The 12,061-nt window shown below is 47.2% G+C and overlaps 1 protein-coding gene across 2 annotated transcripts in view; it reads left to right on the top strand.

Annotated features, from left to right (window-relative positions):
• The window catches only part of LOC127210226 (zinc finger protein 14-like), a 75,776-nt gene that overhangs the window by 14,036 nt on the left and 49,679 nt on the right, over positions 1 to 12,061 (top strand). The gene's annotated exons all lie outside the window — the stretch shown is intronic.

The following is a 12,061-nucleotide window of genomic DNA, read 5'->3' as shown; positions in this document are numbered from 1 at the left end:
GTGTGAGGACTTAGTGGTTTCCGGGAGATGGACTTTTCCTTCCCAGTGGCTGCCCATGATTGGCTCGTGCCCTTGTAAATACCCCCCAGGTGAACTTGGTGATCCCTCAAGCCACACTTGGGTGGAGTCATTCTTTGTCCCTGTCATTCATTGGTGCCCTGTCTGGGGCGAACAGACCTTCATAATATCCTCAGGCGAAGGTCACACCATGGGGACTTGGAGGGTCAGGCTGTGTTTACATCAGTGTGAAACACCCAGAAGAGGGGAGGTGTGGCTTAACATGCCGTGACTTGATACACTCTGAAGTCCCCCGGGGAAGGAGTCTCACCGCTGAGTTATCTGGGTTAGCTTTGCCTTGGCACAGCTGTGAGGGGTTTTCCTACCGGTGTTGTTTGAGGTATGAAAACCCACCCTGTATGCTGTCAGCGCTGTTGTATGGACCTTATAAACAGGACACAGGAGCTCAGCGCCGAGCGTCCTTGCTGTCTGCCTTGGGACTATGTCTGCAGTGTGACTTGCTGTGTCAAGCTCCTGCCACCGTGACTGGCCCACAGTAACGGATTGTAACCAGGATCTGTGAGCTGCAATAAAACCTTTCTTCCCTGAGTTCCTTTTGTCAAGGTCTTTTCTCACAGCCGCAGGAGTGAAGCTAAGACTGCCCGGACCTGCGCACAGCACAACCAAAGGCGAGTTTGGTAGGAGCACTCGCCTTGCCTCTGACGTGAGTGGTGCCATGCCACCGAGGAGCTACTTTCTGAGGGTGCAGCATCCACGGCAGTTAAGCCTAACATTGCCTCTTTTAATAAGTGCCATGGCCGGGCATGCCTTCCTGCTGCCCTGCCAGCTTCACTGTCCCCGTGTGCAACTTCTACGTAGTGCAGCACACACGTCTGTGAAAGATAAGACGGGCCACATGTGGGGACACTTCCCCATATGGCTGAAAAGGCCAGAGAACCTTTTTTGGGGGGAGGGGAGGGTTTGAGACAGGATTTCTCTATGTAGTCTTGGCTGTCCTGGACTCGCTTTGTAGACCAGGCTGTGTTTACAGAAAAAGCCGTTCCCCACATCCCAAACCTGGAATCCATGGGAAGAATTAACAAGGAGGAAGTGAGGTCAGAGGCAAGGCGAGTGGCTGTTGGATGCTGCACCCTGAATAAGATGTAGGGTTCAGGCCACTGGTCGAGCAGACGGAAACAGTGGAAGAGCTGGACGAACAGTTGAAGTGTTTCTGAGCGTGATGCTGCCGTTTTTCTCTTGAAGCCCCAGCACCTGTGATGACGTCTGGGCGACCTGAACAGAACTGAGCCTTGAGAACCGGCCCATGGTAAGCGTGGCCACGAAGCTCTGCCTGCCTCCCAAGGCTTTATAGAAAGTTAATATTCAGTCGGGCATGGTGGCGCACGCCTTTAACCCCAGCACTCGGGAGGCAGAGGCGGGTGGATCGCTGAGAGTTCAAGGCCAGCCTGGTCTACAAGTGAGTCCAGGACAGCCAAGGCTACACAGAGAGACCCTGATTCAAAAACAAAAAACAAAACAAAACAAAACAAACAAAAAGAAAAGTTAATATTCACTATGTGGTGTGAGTGTGTGGGTGGGTAGTGTTAGCCAGAGCCAAGCCATGTGTTTACCCTCAGCACCACTGTTTCCACATTCCTACTAAGTTAGCCTATTAAGCCCAGCTTAAAGCATTCCACTGCTTTCTTAATTCGAAGCCCCGAAATCCACATTCATCCAGACGAAGCTTGGTTAGGCCTATCACAGCAAAACCCTAGTCCACGGTACCTACTGCTGTCTCAGAAGAGACACTATGACCAAGGCAACTAAAGAAAACGTTTCATTGGGGCTGGTTAGTCCGTTATCTTCATGGTAAGAGGCACGGCAGCGTGCAGGCAGACACGTGGAGAGGGAGCTGAGGGCGCTATGAACCACCACAGGAGATCCCCTGTTTTGAACTGTTAATCTCGGCCTAGAGGGGCAGTGGAGACCTCTCTGCTTTTGAAGGGCTGTTGGTTGGGACCCTTTCCATTTGGCCTGTTTGCTGTTGAGAAGACGCTCCATGGACCCCTCCTCTCACTATGGGGCCAGCAACCCTCTATCCACTTAGAACCTCTTCTAGAATGTCTCCCCAGAATTGTTCTCTGGCGTCACACAGCCTGGCCACAGTGCCCCTTGACACTTGCTGCCACTGTCTAGAGGGCAACACATTTGCCTTCCTTACTCTAAATGCCCTTATATGTGGTTTCCTTGTGTGAACAGAAGGCACATGCACTGAGGTTTCCCCCGTCCAAGCCTTTATCTGTCTCTGCTTCCACATCGCGCTCTCTCTCTCTCTCTCTCTCTCTCTCTCTCTCTCTCTCTCTCTCTCTCTCTCTCTCTCTCTCTCTCTCTCTCTCGTTGCTGCTCTCATTTCTCCATGTCAGCCCGGCTGGCCCAGTCCTGAATCTTTTTCTTTTTCTTTTTTTTTTTTTTTGAGACAGGGTTTCTCTGTGTAGCCTTGGCCGTCCTGGACTCACTTTGTAGACCAGGCTGGCCTCGAACTCTCAGCGATCCACCCGCCTCTGCCTCCCGAGTGCTGGGACTAAAGGCGTGCGCCACCACCGCCCAGCTCCATTCCTGAATCTTATTCTCTCCTGATAAGCTATATTCCTTCCGCTGCCACCCAGACTGCCCCCCCCCACCCCCGTTTTGTTTACTTCCAAAACCTGTTACCAGAGTTCTCCAGAACAGTCTCTGGCTGAGGAACACTGCCTTTCTTGCACGGTTCTTCCTTGTGAAACCTACTTCGAAACCAAGCTCCCTGCTCCAGTCCCGCCAGGATGGTCAGATTCCTGTTCTTTGTGCTGTGTCCGCTTTTTCCACCCTGATACATGGGCAGTTATGGCTGCTACCCTGCCTCCCCCCACCCCCAGAAGCCTGTGGACACTAACACTCAGACAACCATTCCTCTCCTGTGTGATGCTTGGCCCAGTCCCATATCCAGGATTCTCCTGTGGAGGCAGAAACACACCACAGGTTCACTTTAAAAAAAAAAAAAAAAAAAAAAAAAAAAAGGTCTCTGGGCTGGGCAGTGGTGGCACATGCCTTTAATCCCAGCACTTGGGAGGCAGAGGCAGGTGGATCTCCGTGAGTTCGAGGTCAGCTTCCACTACAGAGGGAGTTCCAGGACAGTCCTGTCTGGAAAAACAAAACAAAACAAAAAAAAGTGTCTCAGGGTTTTATAACTCTTATAAAAGGAAACATTTAACTGGGTCTGGCTTACCGTTTCAGGGGTTTAGTCCACTGTCATCATGGCAGGGAGGACGGAGGCCTGTAGGACACACAGTGTTGCAGGAGCTGACAGCTCCACGTCCTTAGCCACAGGCAGCAGGCCCTGCTGAGACTGGGAGCCACTGAGCTTGCTCTTGAACTTCTGAGACCTCAAAGCCCACCCCCTAGTGACACACTTCCTCCAACAAAGCCACACCCACCCTAACAAGGCCACAGTTCCTACTAGTGCCAACCCCCCAAACCACAACAAAAAGTCAAAGCTTTTTTTTTAAGGTTTTAATTTTATTTAAACTAAAGAAATCTATATATGTAGCTAGGTGTACATATGGTGTTTACATGTGTTATATGCTGTTTACATGGGTTTATAGTTACATGGGATCAAAGTGGTATATAAGCAGATGGTCATATTAATTAAAACTGCCAATTTCATCCTCATTACTTTTCTGTTTTGTTTTGTTTTGTTTTTGAGATAGGATTTCTCCATGTAGTCTTGAACTTACTTTGTAGACCAGGCTGGCCTCGAACTCGCAGCGATCCAGCTGCCTCTGCCTCCCAAGTGCTGGGATTAAAGGTGTGCGCCACCACACCCGGCTACCTCGTTACTTTTCATTCACAGTAACTAAAGTTAAGAATAGCCAGACAAGCATTCAGAAGTTACTTGGCTGATTACTGTCTCAGCTCTCATCCAGTATGTATTCTGAAAACATTTCCATTGCCTGGAAAGGTCGAGTGGCTCTAGGACATGTCGGCTTCTGCTCTGACAGTCCCGTGACCCTCACAGACAATTGCTGTCATCTGGGAGCTGATCCCTGAGGCTCTGCTATTCCTGGAACTGGGGAGGGGGGCGGGGGAAGGCTGAACCTTGTGCTTTCAGGTTTCTTACACAAAGTAATTGTAATTTCTACTACTGTCATCAACTTTTGGATTGAAAACATGATCATAAATCAGGTCTATTTTAAGAAAATATATCCCTGCCAAGCTTCAAGTGTCATATCACAGTGAATTTTTAATGTATGACTTATTGGTCAATACTGGGGTGATTAATCTGTCCATTCTTAGAGGCCAAATCAGTGTGGCCAAAGGGCCTAAATGGAACAGTATTTTGACCTTTATCTTCCAAGGTCAACTAGGTCTTAGGGACAATGGGGCATCTCAAAAAAGTGTACAGCTATGGTGAGTCACCTGTCCTCTTGTATACAGAGGCTCTGGAGATCCATGAGGGACTTGCCTATGTACACTATAGAAGAGAGTCAACATAGGGGCACACTCTCTGTGCTTTCAAGGACGCCATGGCCAAGGAGGCCTCTACTTACTCTCAAAACGTGGAACAACTGGTCAAAGAAAAACTAGAGGAGCAAGGGGTTCTTCTCAAGCCCAAGTGACCACTGAGCACCTGACGTGCAGTTTGCATTGAGAAAGTAAAAGCATGGGCTGGAGAGATGGCTCAGCAGCTAAGAGCACTGACTGCTCTTCCAGAGGACCCTGGGTTCGATTCCCAGCTCCCACATGGCAGCTCACAACTGTCTATAGCTCCAAGATCTGACACCCACAGACATACATACATACACCAATGCACATAAAATAAAAATAATAAAAATTTTTAAAAAAGAGAGAAAGTGAGAGCTGGGCCAGCTGCAGGGTGTTGAACGCCAGGCAGAAAAGGATAATCAACATTAAAACCTTGATGGTGATATACACACAATGAGTCAAGCTTTCCAGGCTACTCCGTATGGGTGACGACGGGGTACCAGATGGCGTACTCACAGCTACCCCACTAATTAAAGGACGTTCATGCTTCCCCTAAACAAATGTGCTGCTCTTTTTTACTTTTTTTTTTTTTTTTTTTTTGGTTTTTCGAGACAGAGTTTCTCTGTGTAGCCTTGGCCATCCTGGACTCACTTTGTAGACCAGGCTGGCCTCGAACTCACAGCGATCCGCCTGCCTCTGCCTCCCGAGTGCTGGGATTAAAGGCGTGCGCCACCACGCCCGGCTTTTCATGTGCTGCTCTTGTTATAGTAGATTCTACTCATGCCTCCTTTGCCTTCCAAGGGCCCCCCAAATCAGAAGAAGACAGTGCCAAATGCTACCGTCCTATTCATGAAGAACCCTGGACCATCAGAGTAAAGACTGGGTGGAATCTATTACACTTGCCACATCTTCGATCCCAGGTCATTCAACTCTTTTTTTCTTTTTTTTATTAATTTATTCTTGTTACATCTCAATGTTTATCCCATCCCTTGTATCCTCCCATTCCTCCCCCCCCCATTTTCCTATTATTTCCCTCCCCTATGACTGTTCCTGAGGGGGATTACCTCCCCCTGTATATTCTCATAGGGTATCAAGTCTCTTCTTGGTAACCTGCTGTCCTTCCTCTGAATGCCACCAGGTCCCCCCCCCCTCCAGGGGACATGGTCAAATGTGAGGCACCAGAGTATGTGAGAAAGTCATATCCCACTCTCCACTCAACTGTGGAGAATGTTCTGACCATTGGCTAGATCTGGGTAGGGGCTTAAAGTTTACCGCCTGTATTGTCCTTGCCTGGTGCCTTAGTTTGAGCGGGACCCCTGGGCCCAAATCTGCCTATCATAATGTTCTGTTTGTAGGTTTCTAGGACCCTCTGGATCCTCCTACTTTGCTATTCTCCCATGCTTCTCTAATCTAGAGTCCCAATAGGATGTCCTCCCCTCTGTCCCAGTTTCCTGGTAAGTGAAGGCTTTCGTGGGACATGCCCCTTGGGCTAGTATGCAGATATAAGTGAGTATATACCATTTGAGTCTTTCTGCTTCTGGGTGAACTCACTCATTATGATCATTTCTAGCTCAATCCATTTATCCACAAATTTCGGAAATTCCTTGTTTTTAAGGTCATTCATCTCTTGACCTTGTCTATTCACCTGCTGTCTTGATTTTATCTAGTTTATACCCATCCATGCTCAAATGGTGCTGGCACATCTAAATTCCACTACCTATGTCTCCTTAATCACCCTCCAGCTGGGCGTGGTGGCCCACACCTTTAATCCCAGCACTCTGGAGGCAGAGGCAAGGGGATCGCTGTGAGTTCGAGGCCAACCTGGTCTACAAAGCGAGTCCAGGACAGCCAGGGCTACAAAGAGAAATCCTGTCTCAAACAAACAAAAGCAAAACAAAACAAAAATCAGCCTCCAATGCTTGAGAGTGAAAACCCTAAACTCTACTATGCCCCCAATGTCAGCATGAAGCAGCCAGATTCACTTGGCATCCATCTTCAAAATGATTGTAGGGTCTCAACTTTCAAGGGGGATAATATTAGGTAGTTAGATAGGAGCAGGCTTGGAGGCCATTGAACAGGGATTATTCCTCCCCCTCCCACTACAGTGTCTTTCTTTCAAATTTCTGATCCCTTCGTGAGGGATGGGTGTGCTGGCATATAGGTTTTTTTTTCCTTAGGTTTTTTTTAAAAAAAAGATTTATTTATTATTATGTATACAGTGCTCTGCCTGCATGCACACCTGAAGAAGAGAGCATCAGATCACATTATCTATGGTGTTGAGCCACCATGTGGGAAATGCACTCAAGACCTCTAGATGAGCAATCAGTGCTTTTAACCTCTGAGCCATCTCTCCAGCCCCCTGGCATATAGTTTTAATCCCAGTACTTGAGAGGCAGAGCCAGGTGGATCTGCAAACAAGAACAAAAAGATCTGTTGATGAGAATGCTACTATTTTCTGGCAGAAAAATTCTAAGGACAATAACTGCCCCACTTTTCACTGTTTCAATGTTAGGCAGAGCTCTGCCACTTTTGTAGCTTCTCCATTTGGGTCGAACTGTGGCAATTTCTGTAACTACAGCAATTTACTTCCCAGAAGCAAAGGAACTTGTGCTTCTAGATCCTTGACTCTCCTGCTCTGTCATGGCTACCCAGGAAAGATGTTCATGTGTTACCTAACATCCTTTAACTGAACTCACTGGTTACCCCTAACAATGGCCAGCTGTACCTCCCAAAGGAATGTTTTCAACCTCCCTCCTGACCCCTCCTTTGTAGTGTAATTTTGTGTGTGTGTGTGCCTGGCCCTCTAAAGAAGCCCCAGCTTGGCTGGGTGTGGTGGCGCACATTTTTAATCCCAGCACTAGGGAGGCAGAGGCAGGCGGATCGCTGTGAGTTTGAGGCCAGCCTAGTCTACAGAGTGAGTCCAGGACAGCCAAGGCTACATAGAGAAACCCTGTCTCGAAAAACCAAAAAACCAAAAACAAACAAACAAAAACAAACAGAAAAGAAAACCCCAGCTTCTCTTCAACTGGCCCATGGGAACGTGTAGCCCTTAGAACTGCTTTGCTTGCCCTATGACCTTCATTGTTGGTTGCCTCTTGGACTTCTGGGAGCAGGAGAGGATTAAAAAAAAAAAAAAGCCAGCAGAGAGTGAGAGAGATTGAGTAAAGTCAGAGAAGAGTAGAGTTAGAGAGCAGAACCCTCAGCAGCTCCCACTACTCTCCCCGGAAGTGCTGTGTTGTCCCCGCAGTACCTTTGGCTCCTCCCAGCTCTCCCAGGACCTATGGTTCCTCCCTCCCGCCACTTCTCACTCCTCTCTCCCCCCTAAACCTCTCCCTCCCTGGGGCTGGGCTGCCACTTCCTTTTCCCCAGCTTTTCTTCCTTCCATTACTCAGCCATTTTGGCTACACGACCTCTTGGTTCACGTGCATTTTCGCCCTCTGGATCCTGTCCCCTGCCTTCTCTCGTTCCCCCCTTCTCACCGCCCAGTTCAGTCAACTGTCTGGTGTAATGCCTAGATTGCAAGACCCCACAAGAGACCACCAGGACCAGGGATCCGATGCAAACACACAGGGTCTTTATTACAAGCTGCAGCTCGGGTCGAGAACTGTCCCTGACACAGCAGATTGGGAAAGTAGTCCTGAGGTGCAGGGGCTATGGGATTTTAAAGGGAAAAAAAATTGCAAGCAGGGGTTTCCAAGCCTTGGTGTTTCATGATTGGGTAAGAGGGTAGATAACAGCATAACCTTTACGTTGGTTAGTCCAGGCATGCAAGCCTGACCATGAAGAGTTATTTTCACATCACAAACACATCTAAAGTGCATGGCCCCATTTCTGATTGGTTGACCCTAGGTGGTGTTTACCAGCTGTGCAAGGAACTCTGCCCGAGGTGGGGTGGGGGTGGTGGGGGGTTGGGGTGGCAGAGGCAGGGTGTGTGTGGGTGTGTATTACTCTGAGAGCATGAGTTTTTACATTTCCACACTGGTTCAGTCTGGACCCTTCCAGATGCCTCTGGCTGTTTTCTCCCTGTCTGTGGTAAAATCTCCTCAACCACACCCAGGAGAGGCATGTAAGAGCTCCCATCTAAGGGACTTGCCCTCTCCGAATCAAGCTGCGAATCAATCCTATCTCCCAAGGTATGTGTGGATCATTTGTTCCTGCTGGCTTCTGCCTCCCACCATATTTGACTCCAAATTCTAGAATGTGACTTTTCAGCTGCTTCTCCCCTCAACCTGCTCTAACCATGTGTCTCTTCACACCGACTTCGTGACTGTGCCCTGGGGCCTCCCATTTCCCCTTGGGTTCCACCACGTGGGAAACTCTCTGAGGCACTTGCTCATTCCCCTCTATTGAAACCCGTCCTTTTTCCAGAAGCCTCTCGCACGCAGTCTGTCTCTCCAGTTGCTTTATGGTTCTCAGCTCCTTCCTGGAGCTTCCTTGCATTCCCCCAGGAACTGCGGTCCCACAGTTTTATCTTCATCCTTGTGGCCTCTGTGAACCCTTCCTCATGCAGGGTTCTTTTTTTTTTTTTAACCCTTTCTCTTTTTCTCCTTGGGCTTGGAGATTTTATTAAAGCCTTGCTTTATTCAATACAACTCAGTGGCCAGGATGGCACACTCAATTTTCAAGTTCTCTTCCCAAACCATAACAACTACTGCCACCACAGAAACAAATGAGCCTGTGCTGCTGGCTTCATACCAACTTGACACACAAACTAGAGTTATCCGAAAGGAGAGAATCTCAATTGAGATGAGGCCTTCATAAGATCCAGCTGTAAGGCATCTTCTTTATTAGTGATTGATTGGGGAGGGCCCAGCCCATGGTGGGTGGGGCCATCCCTGGGTTGGCGGTCCTGGGTTTTATAAGAAAGCAGGTTGAGGAAGCCATGGGAAGCAAGCCAGAAAGCAGCACCCTCCATGGCCTCTGCATCAACTCCTGGCCCCAGGTTCCGGCCCTGCGTGAGTTCCTGTCTTGACTTCCTTTGATGATGAACAGCAATGTGGAAATATAAGCCAAATAAACTCTTTTCTCCTCAACTTGCTTTTTGGTCATGGTGTTTTTGTTGCAGCAAACTAAGACAGATCCCAAAATCTCTTATATCTAACTGTTTCTCTGCTGCTCTACAGTCCCAAAGGTTTCTACTCTCCACTCTTCAATATTTCTCGCTGGGTCTTGTGGCGCACGCCTTTAATTCCAGCACTTGGGAGACAGAGGCAAGTGGATCTCTGTGAGTTCGAGGCCAGCCTGGTCTACAAAGCGAGTCCAGGACAGCCAAGGCTACACTGGGAAACCCTGTCTCGGAAAGAAAAAAAAACTTTCCTCTAAATTTCCCCGAGGTCTTCTCCTAAGGAAAAAAAAAAAATTTTTTTTTTTAAGTTTTCCAAGACCATCTATAATGAGATCTGGTGCCCTCTTCTGGCCTGTAGGTGTTACATGCAAGCAGAACACTGCATACATAATAAAAAATTTAAAAACCTTGTAATTAAAGTTGGTGATTTAAAAAAGTATGCATAGGTATGTATAGATTTTTGTTTGTTTATTTGTTTTCTGAGACAGGGTTTCTCTATGTTATCTAGACTGTCCTGGACTCACTTTGTAGACCAGGCTGACTTCAAACTCACAGCAATCTGCCTGCCTCTACCTCCTGAGTGCTATGATTAAAGGCATGCGCCACCATGCCCAGCTTGTGTATAGATTTTTTTTTACACACATACACACACATATGTAACTTGGGTTAGACTCTTGTTCAAAAAATAGGTATACCAGGAAACTAGGAAATTTAAAAATAGAAACTATGTGACTTGCTTCCATCATGACTGATGTGACATCATTAGGACAGAGATGAATGTGGCTGGCAGCCATCTTTACTAAGGTTAAAAAAAGGGACAAGCAGAACACTGAAGAGCTGATTCCTCCACTTTGCCTAGAGAACATATGCCAACCCCAAGCTCCTCCTCCACAGGAAAATCATTTGGATCTTCTGGGCCTGGGAGGCAAAGACCGATGCTGACCTGGGACCTATGCCCCAGTGAAGCCCTGTAGATCATGGGAGCCTATGGGAACTGCCCAGGTAGCGATAAGTCTCTGTCATTTTAGTGGATACACAGGCCATTTGCATTATATTTCCTGCTACAATTTATCCTTCTTAGACCTCTGATGATGTTGACTGCTAACTGTAATTTTGTTAACAGCAAGCAAAGCAGCTTCTTTCCCCAAGGCTGCAACTATCTGGTCAGTTCATTTCACATGTAAGATCTGGTCTGGCTTTTCTAGAGCTATTTGGTCTCCTGATGAGGATGGCTGATGCAGACACAGTTTACCTTGCTGGCAGACTTTACTCTAAAATAGATAAACTCACAAAGCATATATCAATATAAATTTTCAACTTGCTTTGCAATGACTGCTCTCAGTAATCAATCATCTGTGTCTTATGCTAAATGACTTGTTGGAAAGAATTATCTTTTGGGTCCCCACGTTTGTTTGTTTCTTTGTTTGTTTTGAGACAGGGTTTCTCTGTGTAGCCTTGGCTGTCCTGGACTCACTTTGTAGACCAGGCTGGCCCCGAACTCACAGAGATCCACTTGCCTCTGCTTCCCAGTGCTAGGATTACAGGTGTGCACCACTGTGCCTGGTGGGTCCCCAAGCTTTTCTTCTTTTACTGTGACTCAAAGGCATGAACCTACTGCTTTTTCTACAGTGTGGATTGTGGTATAGATTACAGGATGGTGAGGCTACTGTGTCTGAACGTTTTATCTCTTTTATAAACTTAAAAAAAGTTGATGTAGCCAGGCGTGGTGGCACATGCCTTTAGTCCCAGCACTCGGGAGGCAGAGGCAGGCGGATCGCTGTGAGTTCGAGGCCAGCCTGGTCTACAAAGTGAGTCCAGGATGGCCAAGGCTACACAGAGAAACCCTGTCTCGAAAAACAAAAAAAAAAAAAAAAAAAAAAAAGTTGATGTAAGCTTCAGGGAGTTGTGACTTGGATCTGTTTATCATAGGTCACATGGACTGATCCAGATAAATACTTCTATCATTTAACAGCCTATGTTTCCCACCTACCTATTCCTGAGGGTGGGATCTAAATCTCTTCCCTGGTCTTGGGACTCCCTCCCCTTAACTACCAGGATCACAGGCCTGGAAGATTCAAATGTTCTCCTGAAGTTAAAAAAAAAAAAAAAAAAAAAAAAAGCCTATATTCCTTAACTTTATTCCTTAAGAAAACATGTGTGGCCCTATGTGTGTACTGGCCTAAATTTAATATTGCTGATTTTTCTCTATAACAAGAATAGTTACAGCTCTTGAAAAGCGAGGGTATTCAACTCAAAAGTATGTCAATTCAGCACATTTCCTGGATAACAGAACAATTAATTTATACCTTCCCAGTTTTCATAGAGATGGTTTTTTACAAAGGTGTATTTCCTCCGAGCTTGGTGGCACATGCTTTTAATCCCAGCCCTCAAAGGCAGAGGCAGGCAGATCTCTGTGAGTTCAAGGCCAGCCTGGTCTACAAAGTGGGTGTCAGGACAGCAAGGGCTGTTACACAGAAAAAC

The sequence above is a fragment of the Acomys russatus genome, chromosome 27 (assembly GCF_903995435.1).
Source record: "Acomys russatus chromosome 27, mAcoRus1.1, whole genome shotgun sequence".
NCBI classification, from domain to species: domain Eukaryota; kingdom Metazoa; phylum Chordata; class Mammalia; order Rodentia; family Muridae; genus Acomys; species Acomys russatus.
This window is presented reverse-complemented; position numbering and strand designations above follow the sequence as displayed.